Below are 12,211 nucleotides of genomic sequence, written 5' to 3' on the forward strand. Positions count from 1 at the left end.
CTAGTTTTTTAAAAATTATTATTATTTTATTTTTAGAGATAGGGTCTTGCTACGTTGCCCAGGCTGGTCTCAAATTCCTGACCTCAAATGATTCTCCATTTCAGCCTTCCGTGTAGCCGGGATTCCAGGTGCCTGCTCCCCCACCCCCACCCTGCCTCTGGGATTTTTTTCATGTGTATTTCCCTGCTAGTCCTCTTGCTTTTTATACCAACAAAGGCTGTTTGATTCCAACTGACCTTTTTCTCTATTGGGGAAAACCAGGCCTCCAACAACCACTGAGCTCTCAACCAGTCAAGGCCAGAGAACTCTGACACCTACACAAGATGTGAGTGGGGAGGGGGGCAACCCCAATAGTATCCCTGTTGCTGCCTGGCATGGCTGGAAGAGGCAGCCAGGACACCTATTGGGTGAAATTCTCAGTGCACAGAAAGGCATACCAGAACCAGGGATGGCTGATAAATCCCCTGGGCCATGAAGACCTGCCGAGTGCCATGCCTGACTTTCCAGTTTACTCATGGCCCTGCACTTGTTCGTCAGCCCCTCGCAGCTCATAGAAGAGAGCAAGCAACGGAGGCTAAGTGCCTGTCCCGTGGGGGTGCTGCTCGGAAGGGTCTGTCGGCCCTCCAAGCCATTCTCGCCAAGGCCAGCATTTTCACTAGCCCCAGAGGACGCGCCAAGGTCAGGCACAGGTGCCAGGGACCAGAATGTGTTTCCTGTCTGCTGTCTCCACTCTGGGCCCTCCAGGAAGCTGCAGCCCCTGTTCACAGCAGCTGCATGAATTATTTAGCACCTGCACCAGACCGGGAGTGCTCTGACCTCATCCTCCTTGGGCTCGGGGTGCGGCTCTGACCTCATCCTCCTTGAGAAAAGGTTGCTGATGGGCAGAGGCTGGAGCGGCGCGTCCCTCTGGGGTGCGGGGGATTGAAAGGGAGACATCAGTACCCTCAGAGAAGGAGGTGGGGAGCAGGGACCCATGCCCTTGTAGCAGGAGGCAATTCTGCAGCACGGAGAAAATATGACTTTGGAATCAGAGGCTGTGGGTTCAGATCCTGGCTGTTAGTAGTTCTGTGACCTTCGGCAGCTCCCTTAGTCCTTCCTCAGTCTTCTCATCTGAAAAATGGGGGTACCAGCCTCCTGAGTTTGTGTTTAGCGTTCTGTCCCCTCCAGGTAACCCCCATGAAAGTCACAGCCAAGGCAGAGCATCCAGGCACCATCTGCCCAGTGTTTCCTGCCCAGACAAGCAGGTCTTCCAGCCAGATTTCAGTTTGGCACCTCCTGGTGCCACATCCTCCCTTCCCTCTGCGCTGCCTCATGCCCTGGGTCCCCAGAGTGGGTGGCTTGGCAGGTTGCCGCGATTGGAAGAGGATGCTAAGGAGAGAGACCCTTGGCAGTGCCCGCGCCCTGACTGGCAGGGGAGAAGGGCTAGCAGAGGCGTTAGGAGGGTCACCAGCTGCACAGGAAGTCTAGGAAGCTAGGCTGAAGAGCTGGGACAGAACTGCTTTCTGACAGCAAAGTCCACTGTCTACTGGGTGGACGGGAGGCAGTGGAGATGAGAGGGATCTGGTCCCTGCCCTCCTTTGCCAGGTCAGGCCTTAGGGTTGAAGTGGGAGTGGCCATGTGAGTCCCAGCAAATGCGTTTTGGGATTAAGCAGGCAGGTGCCTTCAGCAAGCTTCCCCGGGCATCCCCTCCTCAAGCGGCACCTTCGTGGCGGGCAGGGCATCTCGGACAGGTCCTGGCTCCAGCTAGCTCTGTGGCCTTGGACAGCTCCCTTGACCCCCACCCCCACCCCCACAAGGGTTTCCTCATCTGTAAAATGCACCCCGATGTCTCCAGCTCTGTCTAAGCCCTGGAGTTCGTGTCCCCAGCAGTGGAGAGGGGACCTAAAGCCACAGATACACCCCTAGAGGTTCGGACTCAAAGTCTGGAGCAGAACCGGGCGGACACAGGGTCACCGCCTGGCTGTGCTTTGGACAGAGAAGCTGGGTCCCGTCGGGGGTGAGTGGGGCCTGTCCCAGCCGGTTGTCCGCCCCATCCCCCCACCTCTCACCCCCGCAGACTCCTCCAAGCCAGGGGCCTGGAAGTGGCTCCTTCTTCTGATTCACCCAAAGGCGACAGTGGCTTGCCTCATCCCCAACTCCACCGACGGCATGAGAGGGCCATGGAGGCCCGGGCCCAGGGAAGGTTTTACGCTCCGTCCTTAACCCAGTGTCATAATCTGACCAGGTTGGGAGAGGGCGCGGGGCCCCGGAACCCCAGCCGCACACAGCCCACTTCTCCGCAAGCACCTGGGTCGGGGGAGGTGGGGGTGGGCCCGAGCAGCAGGCGCGCCCACGTGCCTCTCCCGCGAGGGCCCGGCCACCCCAGCTCGAGCCAACCCAACGCCGCCTCTCGTGCCCCACCTCAAGCCCCGCCCCGGCCCCTGCAACCCGATCTTCGCCGCCGGGCGGCGGCCGGAGCCAGCTGTCCCAGCGCCTGCTGTAGCCTGGGGCCGGGCCGCCGCGCTCCGCCCCTCCCCGCCCTCAGAGCCGGGCCTCGCAGCCGCCGGGGATTGCTGGGGCCGCATTCATCCATGTGTCTCTCAGGCCAGCGCAGAGACGGGGGTGGGGTGGGTTAGGCCAGGGAAGCAGGCCCCTTTTCCCAAGGGAAGAATCCCCTCCCGGAGGCCCGCCGGGTCGTGGAGTTTCCACGGGTGGACGTAGTGGGGCCGAGGGCACGGGGAGCCCTGCCGCTGCCTTATGTCTGGCTCTAGACCGGGGTTCCTCGGCTCCACCAGCGACATTTGGGGCCGGATCGCTGTGTAGTGGAGCTGGCCTGGGCACTGCAGGATATTATCCCTGACACCCTCCACTGGATGCCAGGAGCACAGTCAGCCCCCTAACCGTACAAACACAAACGTCTCTGAACACGGCTAAATGTCCCCTGGGGGCAAACTCTCCGGGTAGAGACCCACTCCCCGAGGGTTTTACGGTGGGCATTTGAGGCAGCCACAGGGCCTGGGGGCCGGGAGCCCGAGGTCCCTGCAGCCAGGACGCTGGTGCTGGCCTCCCCTTCTCCCCGCCGCTGCCAGCTGCTTCAGGCCGGCCTAGGGACTGTGACCCTTGACCTGACAGTATTTCGGCAGCATGTGACCTGCCAGGCTTTCTCACCATAGGGTGCCCCCCACCCTGATGTGGGTGCTGGGACAGGGGATGCTGGGGACAAGCCCGTCACTAGCAGTCAGGCCAGCTGGGGCACCAGAAAGAGATTCAGGCACTGGGTGTCCATGGGCAGCCTGAGTTTCCCCAGGAGAGGCTGGGCTGAGGCTACCATGTGAGCCCAGGGGCTGTCAGGACTGAAGGTCAGAGGGCATCCTGGCCCACAGGGTCCACCCCTTACACACACACACACACACACACACACACACACACACACACACACAGGGTGGGGCGTGGGAAAGACAAAAGGAGTTGGTCCCAGCCGGGGAGGATCCCGCCCTGTCCCTTCACCAGGCCCATTTGGGGGCGGTCATCAGAGCCAGGAGGGCCGTGAGAGGGCTGGGGCAGGGCACTGTTGGCCCCAACCCCCATCTGCATGCCATCCTGCCATGCAAAGCAGAATTTTCAGAAGAATCCAATTCCAGACTTCACAGGGGAGGTTTTAGTAGTCCCCCTCGCCCTGTGTATTCACAATTGGCTGTATTTGCATAGGAAATCTGGAAAGAGACAAAAGGCACCGTAGCAGATGTTAAAGTGGACCATTGGTGGGGTTGGCCAGGGGCGGCGGAGGGGGGAAAGGGGCTGGGTGTGGGGATGGAAATCCACAGCTACCAAGCAGATGAAGGACAAGAAGATTTTTTGTCTTGTTTTGCTTTTTCTGTCTCTCTTTCCTTTCTCTCTTTTCCATGAAAATAAATTACGTAATTAAAAAAAGTTCATCTGAAAGAAAGAAAAAGGGCCAGAGGTAGCAGTGGCCCTCCATCAGCAGCTGCAGTGGCCTGCGACGTCCCTGCCCTAGCCCACACAAAGACCAGAGGGAGCTACTCTCAGCCACACTCCCCTTCCTCATCTCTCCCCCTGAGAAAGATGGGCCAACTTTTACCCTGCCTGGATTTTCAACTCATTCTCTCCTTGGGAGGGTTTTCAAGGAGGCTGGGGTGGGGAGTGTGTGTTCATTGCATGTATGTGGCCTGGAGCGCCCACCCTCCACCCAGCCTTGCTAAATGATTCTTCGAAGGCGGAATTAGATTTACATTCGTGGAGTAGATTGGTGTGCTGTTTCTCCGAGTGTAGCTCATCGTTATAAAACACGCCTTGTCCCATGGGGCAGACAGCAACAGACATGGGAATAGCATTTGGCTTATTAATTCATTCGTTCATCAGGTTTTCATCCATATTTATCAAAGGCTGCTCCGTGCCATCATTCTAATTAACATCGATTCTCACACTGATCTCTCTCCTAGTATCCCAGTCTGTGTGGCACACAATTCTTTCACCTCCTCAAATCTGAGGCTTCTATCTCCCCAGCTCACTGCAGCCGGGTGTGTTGGGTCTCTGAGGGGAACCTCTCACTGTGTGTGACAATTCCTCAGCTACTTGACGGTGTCCATAGATGCTGACCTGCTCTGAGGTCTACAAGGGCAAAGACACCCCCATCCGTGTGTCTGTATTCATGTCCCTGTGTTGGGGATGAGGGTTCACTGATGGGGACTTTGGTCACCTGGGGACAGCTGTGTCCCAGCTCTGAAAGTGAGGCTGGTTGGCCAGGCATGATGGTTCACACCTATAATCCCAACATTTTGGAAGGCCAAGGCAGGGGGATTGTTTGAGGTCGGGAGTTCAAGACCAGCCTGGCCAACATGGTGAAACCCTGTCTCTACTAAAAATACAAAAATAAGCCGGGTGTGGTGGTGCTCACCTGTAATCCCAGCTACTTGGGAGGCTGAGGCAGGAGAATCGCTTGAACCCAGGAGGTGGAGGTTGCAGTGGGCAGAGACTATGTCACTGCATTCCAACCTGGGTGACACATTGAGACTCTGTCTAAAAAAAAAGAAAGAAAAAAGAAAGTAAACCAGGGAGATGGCCTGGGTTGAGGTGGGGGACTCTCTCCTTTGGTCATAGAAAGATTAAGAGGGTGCTCTCCTGGGCACCAGTGAAGTGCCAGGTATTCTCATAACCCCTATGCACTCCAGTTCCTAAACTTGTCTGATTCTAGAAATCATCTGGCAGCGTTTGTTAAATGACAGATTCCCAGTCCCCACTGGAGAGATTCTTGATTCAGCTGGTCCGAGGCAGGCCCCAGAATCTGCATTCTCAGCCAGTACCCCAGGTGTTTGTTACATCAGCCAAACTTGGGCCCCACTACTGTAGGGGAGGCTGAGATGGGTTAATGCTGCCTCCACCACTGCCTGGGGGTGTCGGGAGAAGGAGCTGGGTGATTGAGTGACCGGGAGGCCTTTCAAGCCATCACCTTCTCACTTTTTCAGTGGTGGAGGTGGGACCTTGTGGAGGGACTGTAGTACGGGGTTGGGGTAGGAGAAGGAAGAGTCAAGAGATCTAAGGCTGTGGTTCCCCAGCTTCCCCCACGACTGAGGACCCATTTGAGGACAGGCTGGATGTTTTTCCATATTTTTCAAGGGCTCTGTTCACCCTCCTTCCAGAATTCCTCAAAGGGGAGAGTGAGAAAGTGGGCTGAGAAGGAGGCACGGGGCTGGTGTCCAGGACCCCTGGGCCACTTGTCTCCTGCCATTTCCCTGCGTCTGATAGAAGGGGGCCTTCCTACCTAGGCCCCTGGGATTTCTGCCTCTCACCTTTTAAGGCAATCCTTTGTTTTCCCGTCTTTGTTTACATGTTTTCCACGAAACCATGAGCTCCTGAAAAGGAGATATTGCGGTATTTTTAGCTTCATGTCCCCATCTTTGGACCCAGTGCCTGGCTCAACGGGGACAGCCATTAATGTTTGTTGAACAAATTGACAGTGCCTGGGCACCGAGCGCCACCTGGCGGCATCAGCGGGCATGGTGGTGCTTAGATCTCAGTTGGAGCAGCAGACCTTGGGGGATGCGTCCTGGTCCCCTGGTTTGGGGCGGCCCATCCAAGTGTGACGTCATGTAGGGGTGAGGTAGGGGTCCCTGAACAAGGTCTGGTGGGGAGGTGAGGGGTGGGCCTTTGAAAGATGTGACTCTCTCAGGATAACAAGGGGCAGGTGGGAAAGGGAGCCAGGGACACTCAGGGCACGGAAAAAGAAGAGGGAAAGGAGGCTGTGTGATGGACGGGGTGAGGCCAAGGAGGCTCTTCTGCTCCTTCTGGATAGGGAAGAAGAGGCATAGGCCGCAGCACCATGCATTCCCCGTGAGCATGGAGGGTGGTGGTGATATAATAAAGACTGCAGATAACAATAATCCCGACATTTATGGAGTGTGGACACTGTGGAGTGGTGTGATTTTTTTCCCATTTTGCAGGTGGAGAAGCTGAGGCTCAGAGAGGTTAGTAACTCAGCCAAGGTCACACAGCTTATCAGAGGCAGGGATGGGATTCAAACCAGGCAGTGAAACCCAGAGTTCATGCTCCTCATCACTCTCGGCATCCATCCATCCATCCATCCATCCATCCATCCATCCATCCATTCATGTATTCACTTTCAGAACCAACTTTATGGGCAGGATTCAGCAGGAGGCTGGGACTTGTCATGCTGAGTCCTCCCTGAAGAGACCCCCTCCTTGTCTGTGGAGAGCTTAGGTAGTCCCGGGGTTGGAGAATATCTCCCTGAGGTGGAATGGCCAGCCGACTTCTGCACTTCCTCCACCCCCTCCTATGCACTGTCTGGTGTCTGAAATCTCTTTTCTCCCACTGCAGTGCCCTCCCACCCTCCCTCTTCCTCGGGGTGTGGAATCTCTGCCAGGGCTCCACTCATGGACTCAGGCATGGATGTTTTTCTGATTCTTCTTTAGAGAGAGGGTCTCCATATGTTGCCCGGCCGGTCTAGGACTCCTGGGCTCAAGCCATCATCCTACCTCAGCCTCCTGATTGGCTGGGATTGCAGGTGTGGGCCACCATGCCCTCCCCCGAAGGTCCCCGAAGAATTTTCATGTGCACCTAGGCTTGAGACTTCCGCCAGAATCTGTGTAAGCAAATGTGGTCAGCGGGACCGGGAAGCTGCATTGGAGTTATGTCTCCTTCTGCTTCACCCCACAGAGCTCTCTCCAGGTCGCTGCTATTTTTGCTACACTCTGAGTCCCCACCCCAACACATACACTCTGACCTCCTGTGATGGTTGATACTGAGTGTCAACTTGATTGGATGGAAGGGTGCGAAGTATTGTTCCTGAGTGTGTCTATGAGGGTGTTGCCAAAGGAGATGAACATTTGGGTCAGTGGACTGGGAGAGGCAGACCCACCCTCAATCTGGGTGAGCACCATAAAAGCAGGTATGAAAAGAGCAGACCGGCTGAGTCTTCTAGCCTCCATCTTTCTGCTGTGCTGGATGCTTCCTGCCCTCAAACATTGGACTCCAAGTTCTTCAGCTTTTGGTCTCTTTGACCTACACCAGTGGTTTGCCAGGGGCGTTGGGCCTGTGGCCACAGACTGAAGGCTGCAGCGTCAGCTTCCCTGCTTTTGAGGTTTTGGAACTCGGACTGGCTTCCTGGCTCCTGTGCTTGCAGATGGCCTGTTGTGGGGCCTCACCTTGTGATTGTGTGAGTCCATACTCCTTAATAAACTCCCACTTTATATCTACATCTATGTTAGTCCTGTCCCTCTAGAGAACCCTGACTAATACACCCCCAAAACCGCCCACGATAAAAGTTGACTCTCCTATTCTCTAGAAGCTAGAGATCTCAGCAGTGTTTATTTATTTATTTTTTATTTTTTGAGATGGAGTCTTGCTCCCAGGCTAGAGTGCAGTGGCATGATCTAGGCTCTCTGCAACCTCCGCCTCCTGGTTTCAAGCAATTCTCCTGCCTCAGCCTCCCAAGTACCTGGGATTACAGGCGCTCCCCAACACACCTGGATAATTTTTTTGGAGTTTTTAATAAAGACAGGGTTTCACCATGTTGTCCAGGCTGGTTTCGAACTCCTGACCTCAAGTGATCCACCTGCCTCAGCCTCCAAAGTGCTAGGATTACAGGTGTGAGTCACCACGCCCGGGCCCTCAGCAGTATTTAAAGTCACAACCCTGGGTTCCTGCACCTATGGCCAAAACACATGTTCACAAAGGGGTCATTGCCAGCTGGGAGCCCTGGGGCGGTGTCCCTTGACCCTAGAGCCTTAAGGTAAAGCATGTAACCTTACTCAGGGGAGGGGAGGGAGGCGTGAAACCCAGGTTCCTGCCTTTGCCCTCTCCATCCTAGAGGCAACTCCCCGCCTGCAGCCCAGCCCCTCCCCTCTCCTGGAACAGTCCGTCGGAGGCAGGCAGTGGAGCCACAGTGCTGCAGCCTGCTTATGCTACTGGGGCAGCTGGACAGTCCCAGTTTGGCCTCAGGGCTACAGACCTTCTTGGGCATTGAGAGTCCCCTGGGTCTCCTCGACTGCCAACCAGGAGCCCAAGACACCACAGAGGCCAACCCACGGCACCCGTGGACCCTCCTGGGTAGCCTGGTCTGAAGGCTGGGCACTGTGCCATTTCCTCCTCTGTGACATCTTTTTAAAACATTTTCATTATTTTTTTAGAGACAGGGTTTCTCTCTGTCTCCCAGGCTGGAGCGCAGTGGCACGATCATAGCTGTCTGCAGCTTCCACCTCCTAGGCTTAAGTGATCTCATGCCTCCGTCTCCCAAGGTGTTGGGATTACAGGCTTGAGCCACTGTGCCCAGGCCACCCCTGTGACTTCTGCCTCTCCCTCTCTTTTCATCCACTCCTCCTCTCCCTTGGAGGGCTTCACCCTCTGGAGCCTTCAGATTCTCCTCCAAAGGGGCTGGAGCCTTCCCCTGTTCCTGGTCTACTGGCTGGGGAGTCTGGAAGGATCCGCATACAGACGCCTCTCCACTTCCAGACCTGCAGAGATAAGAACTGATTTGCCTGTCCAAGAAAGCGGGCAGCTCTAGCAGCCACCATCAGACGGCGACAGGGGCTGCTTGTGACTAGCCAGTTCAGACTTCACCAGGGTTCCAAGGAGAGCAGTTTCTTTAGGGGGCTGCAGACTGCACCCCTTCCTGGCTGCTGGGTTCCACTGCCTGATTGGCATCCCCTGGCTCCAGCCACTTTGGGAGTTAGGAGCAGGACTGTGGGACCCGCCTCAAGCACCTCCCCACAACCTGCCTGTTCCAGGGCTAAGTTTCACCATCTGGCCCACCCCAGCTCCACTCTGTCCAGTCTCTGCTCACTCCCCTCCCTGCCACCCTAAGTTTTTAGGGTCACAGTGTGTCCCCTTGGGGCCAACCAGTTATGGGACAGACAACCAGGGATGGTTGGGGGGTGGGGACAGAGCCAAGGTGGAGCCAGTGTTCTTTTTTTTTTTTTTTTTGAGACGGAGTCTCACTCTGTCACCCCAGGCTGGAGTACAGTGGCGCGATCTCGGCTCACTGCAACCTCCGCCTTCCAGGTTCAAGCGATTCTCCTGCCTCAGCCTCCTGAGTAGCCGGGACTACAGGCGTGCTTGGGTTTGGGGCCTGCATGGAGCACTGGCATCGTGGACAGGAAACCTTGTGGGACGCTGAGGCTCCCAGGCCTCTGACTATGATCACCACACATCTGTCTACGGCTTCCTCTTCCTCTTCATCTTGACCACACTACACCCAGGACCAACCAGGAGAGCAGGTTACCAGTCATCGTGACCAGCTGGTGTGGACTATGTATGGCCTGGGGACCGCGGGACGTGCCAGGGCATGAGTTACTGAAGCTGCCTGAGCCTCTGGGGGCTGCAGGAGGGGTGGGGAAGCTTCTCCAGAGATGGGCAGGAGGGCAGGGCGTGGGCTGTCCCCAGGTAGCATCAGGTTCTTGCAGTTGGTCTCACCCAGTCTCCTGGGGAAAGAAAGGAAGCGAGATCTTCCTAGTCCCCAGTCTTTGTCCTTCCCTAATGCCCCTCCCCCTGCAAATCTCATTCAGACCTTGAGTACACAACTCAAAGTACACACAGCAAGAGCACCAAGCGGCAGCAGGTTCCCCCGAGAGGTCAGCCTCCCCCCCTTTCCATCCGGTGCTCAGCAGCTGTCAAGCTGTTCGTCCCAATGGGGGGCCACAGTCACGCCGCCCTGATCCCGCTTCTCAGCTCTGGGTGCCCAGCCTCTGGGCCACCCTTGAGTGGCACCCATGGGGCTGAGGCCCTCCCAGCTTCAAGCTCAGGGGAGGAAGGAACAGAGTGGATGGGGAACAGCCAGGCTGCCCCGGCAGGAGGGTGGCTCTGAGACTGGGCTGCTTTCAAAAGGGAAGTTCTGCTGGGAAGTGCCGTAGCCCATCCACTCCGCAAATCTTTTCTTAGGATCCTGTGGTTCACAAGGCTCAATGCTGCTGCTGCAGGTCTTCCCAGAAAGCTCCCAACCCCACATCGCCACCAGCACCCCTCACTGGCCTCTGGGCATGTGTGTCCACACCAGGAAGAGACTCCAGAGCTTATCAGAAGTTTTGTGGCTGCTGTGGGACCACCCCCCACCCCCACCCCTGGGAAATGGGCCTCAGCCCTGTGGCCTCAGCTCATCCTCCCCCTGAGTCATGTTACCTGACGGCTATCGGGACATAGCCAGAATGTGCAACTTCCTGAATTCTCTCACGTTTTGTGGTTATTTTGCACCATTTTGTTTCTTCCTTTCGGTTTGTGGACAGGGTAGGGTGAGCAGGATGGGCGTGGCACGGTCTAAGGGATCCCCCGATCCCTTTCCTTTGCAGTAAGTCAGGTGTTTCTCTATGTGCCTAAGGAGAATTGCACCTCATCGATTATCTGTGAAGCACACTTCCTGTTGAATCCAATTTTCCTATTACCTTTCACCAAAAGTAGAGATGTATTCCCTCAGAAAAACTGACCTGAGGATGTTAACGAACACCGACATTTCAGTATTTGTATAATCATTATAATATTTATTCCCGGCCGGGCGCGGTGGCTCACGCCTGTAATCCCAGCACTTTGGAAGGCCGAGGCGGGCGGATCACAAGGTCAACAGATCGAGACCATGGTGAAACCCCGTCTCTACTAAAAATAGAAAAAAAAATTAGCCGGGCGCAGTGGCGGGCGCCTGTAGTCCCAGCTACTCGGGAGGCTGAGGCCGGAGAATGGCGTGAACCCGGGAGGCGGAGCTTGCAGTGAGCTGAGATTGCGCCACTGCACTCCAGCCTGGGCGACAGAGCGAGACTCCGTCTCAAAAAAAAAAATAAATAATAATAATAATATTTATTCCCACAGAGAAGCTGTCATTATTGACGTTTTACAGAAGCCACAGGCTTTGCTCAAGGTCATTCAGTGGTAAGTGGACAAGCCACGCCAGAACTTAGCCTTCTGCTTCTCTCTCTGGCCTGGATGTTCAAGACTGCAGCAGCTCCTTTTTGGTCATGGTTAAACCAAAAAATAATTTTTGAGAAACTTTGCAACGATCAGGCCACAAAAACCACCGAATATGACGCATCCCCTGCATTTTTATGTTCAGCTCAACAGTGTCATGATCCAAAGTGTCTTGAATCTTTTTTTTTTTTTTTCGAGATGGAGTCTTGCTCTTGTTACCTAGGCTGGAGGGCAATGGCACGATCTCAGCTCACTGCAACCTTTGCCTGCTGGGTTCAAGCAATTCTTCTGTCTCAGCCTCCCGAGTAGCTGGGATTGCAGGCGCCCACCACATTTTTGTATTTTTAGTAGAGACAGGGTTTCGCCACGTTGGCCAGGCTGGTCTCGAACTCCTGACCTCATGATCCGCCCGCCTCAGCCTCCCAAAGTGCTGGGATTACAGGAGTGAGCCACCGCGGCCGGCCCCAAAGTGTCTTGGATCTTAATGAGCTTTAGTTAATCTATGACTGCATCATCATGGAAATTTCCACAATGTCCCCCAGGCTCTGTCCTTGAATCTTCCAGCAGCAGAGCCCACAGGTCTCCTTGGCTTCCTGACACCTTCCTGGGCAAGGTGCTCCTGGGGCTGGAAGGAAGAGGATAGTGAAAAATTCCAAAAGGAGCAAGAAGGGCATTCTTGGGATCCCATAGCTGGCACAGGGCTCCGTGTGGGTGGACGCTCTGAGCTTAGGGACTGCAAGCTCCCAGGTGATGCATTACACATTAGGAGTGGCATTTCCTGTGCCCACCTGGTCATTCTGTGCAAGCTGGG

At 55.5% G+C, this 12,211-nt stretch overlaps 1 long non-coding RNA gene across 1 annotated transcript; it reads right to left on the reverse strand.

Moving 5' to 3' along the window:
* Positions 1-228: 228 nt before the first annotated feature.
* On the reverse strand, positions 229-2,293 carry LOC144335918 (uncharacterized). The gene is made up of 2 exons (XR_013407187.1): positions 2,049-2,293; positions 229-1,110 (listed from the first exon to the last, which is right to left on the reverse strand). It is a non-coding gene; the product is annotated as an uncharacterized LOC144335918 (long non-coding RNA).
* Between the last annotated feature and the right edge of the window lie 9,918 nt (positions 2,294-12,211).

The sequence above is a fragment of the Macaca mulatta genome, chromosome 16 (assembly GCF_049350105.2).
Source record: "Macaca mulatta isolate MMU2019108-1 chromosome 16, T2T-MMU8v2.0, whole genome shotgun sequence".
NCBI classification, from domain to species: Eukaryota; Metazoa; Chordata; class Mammalia; order Primates; family Cercopithecidae; genus Macaca; species Macaca mulatta.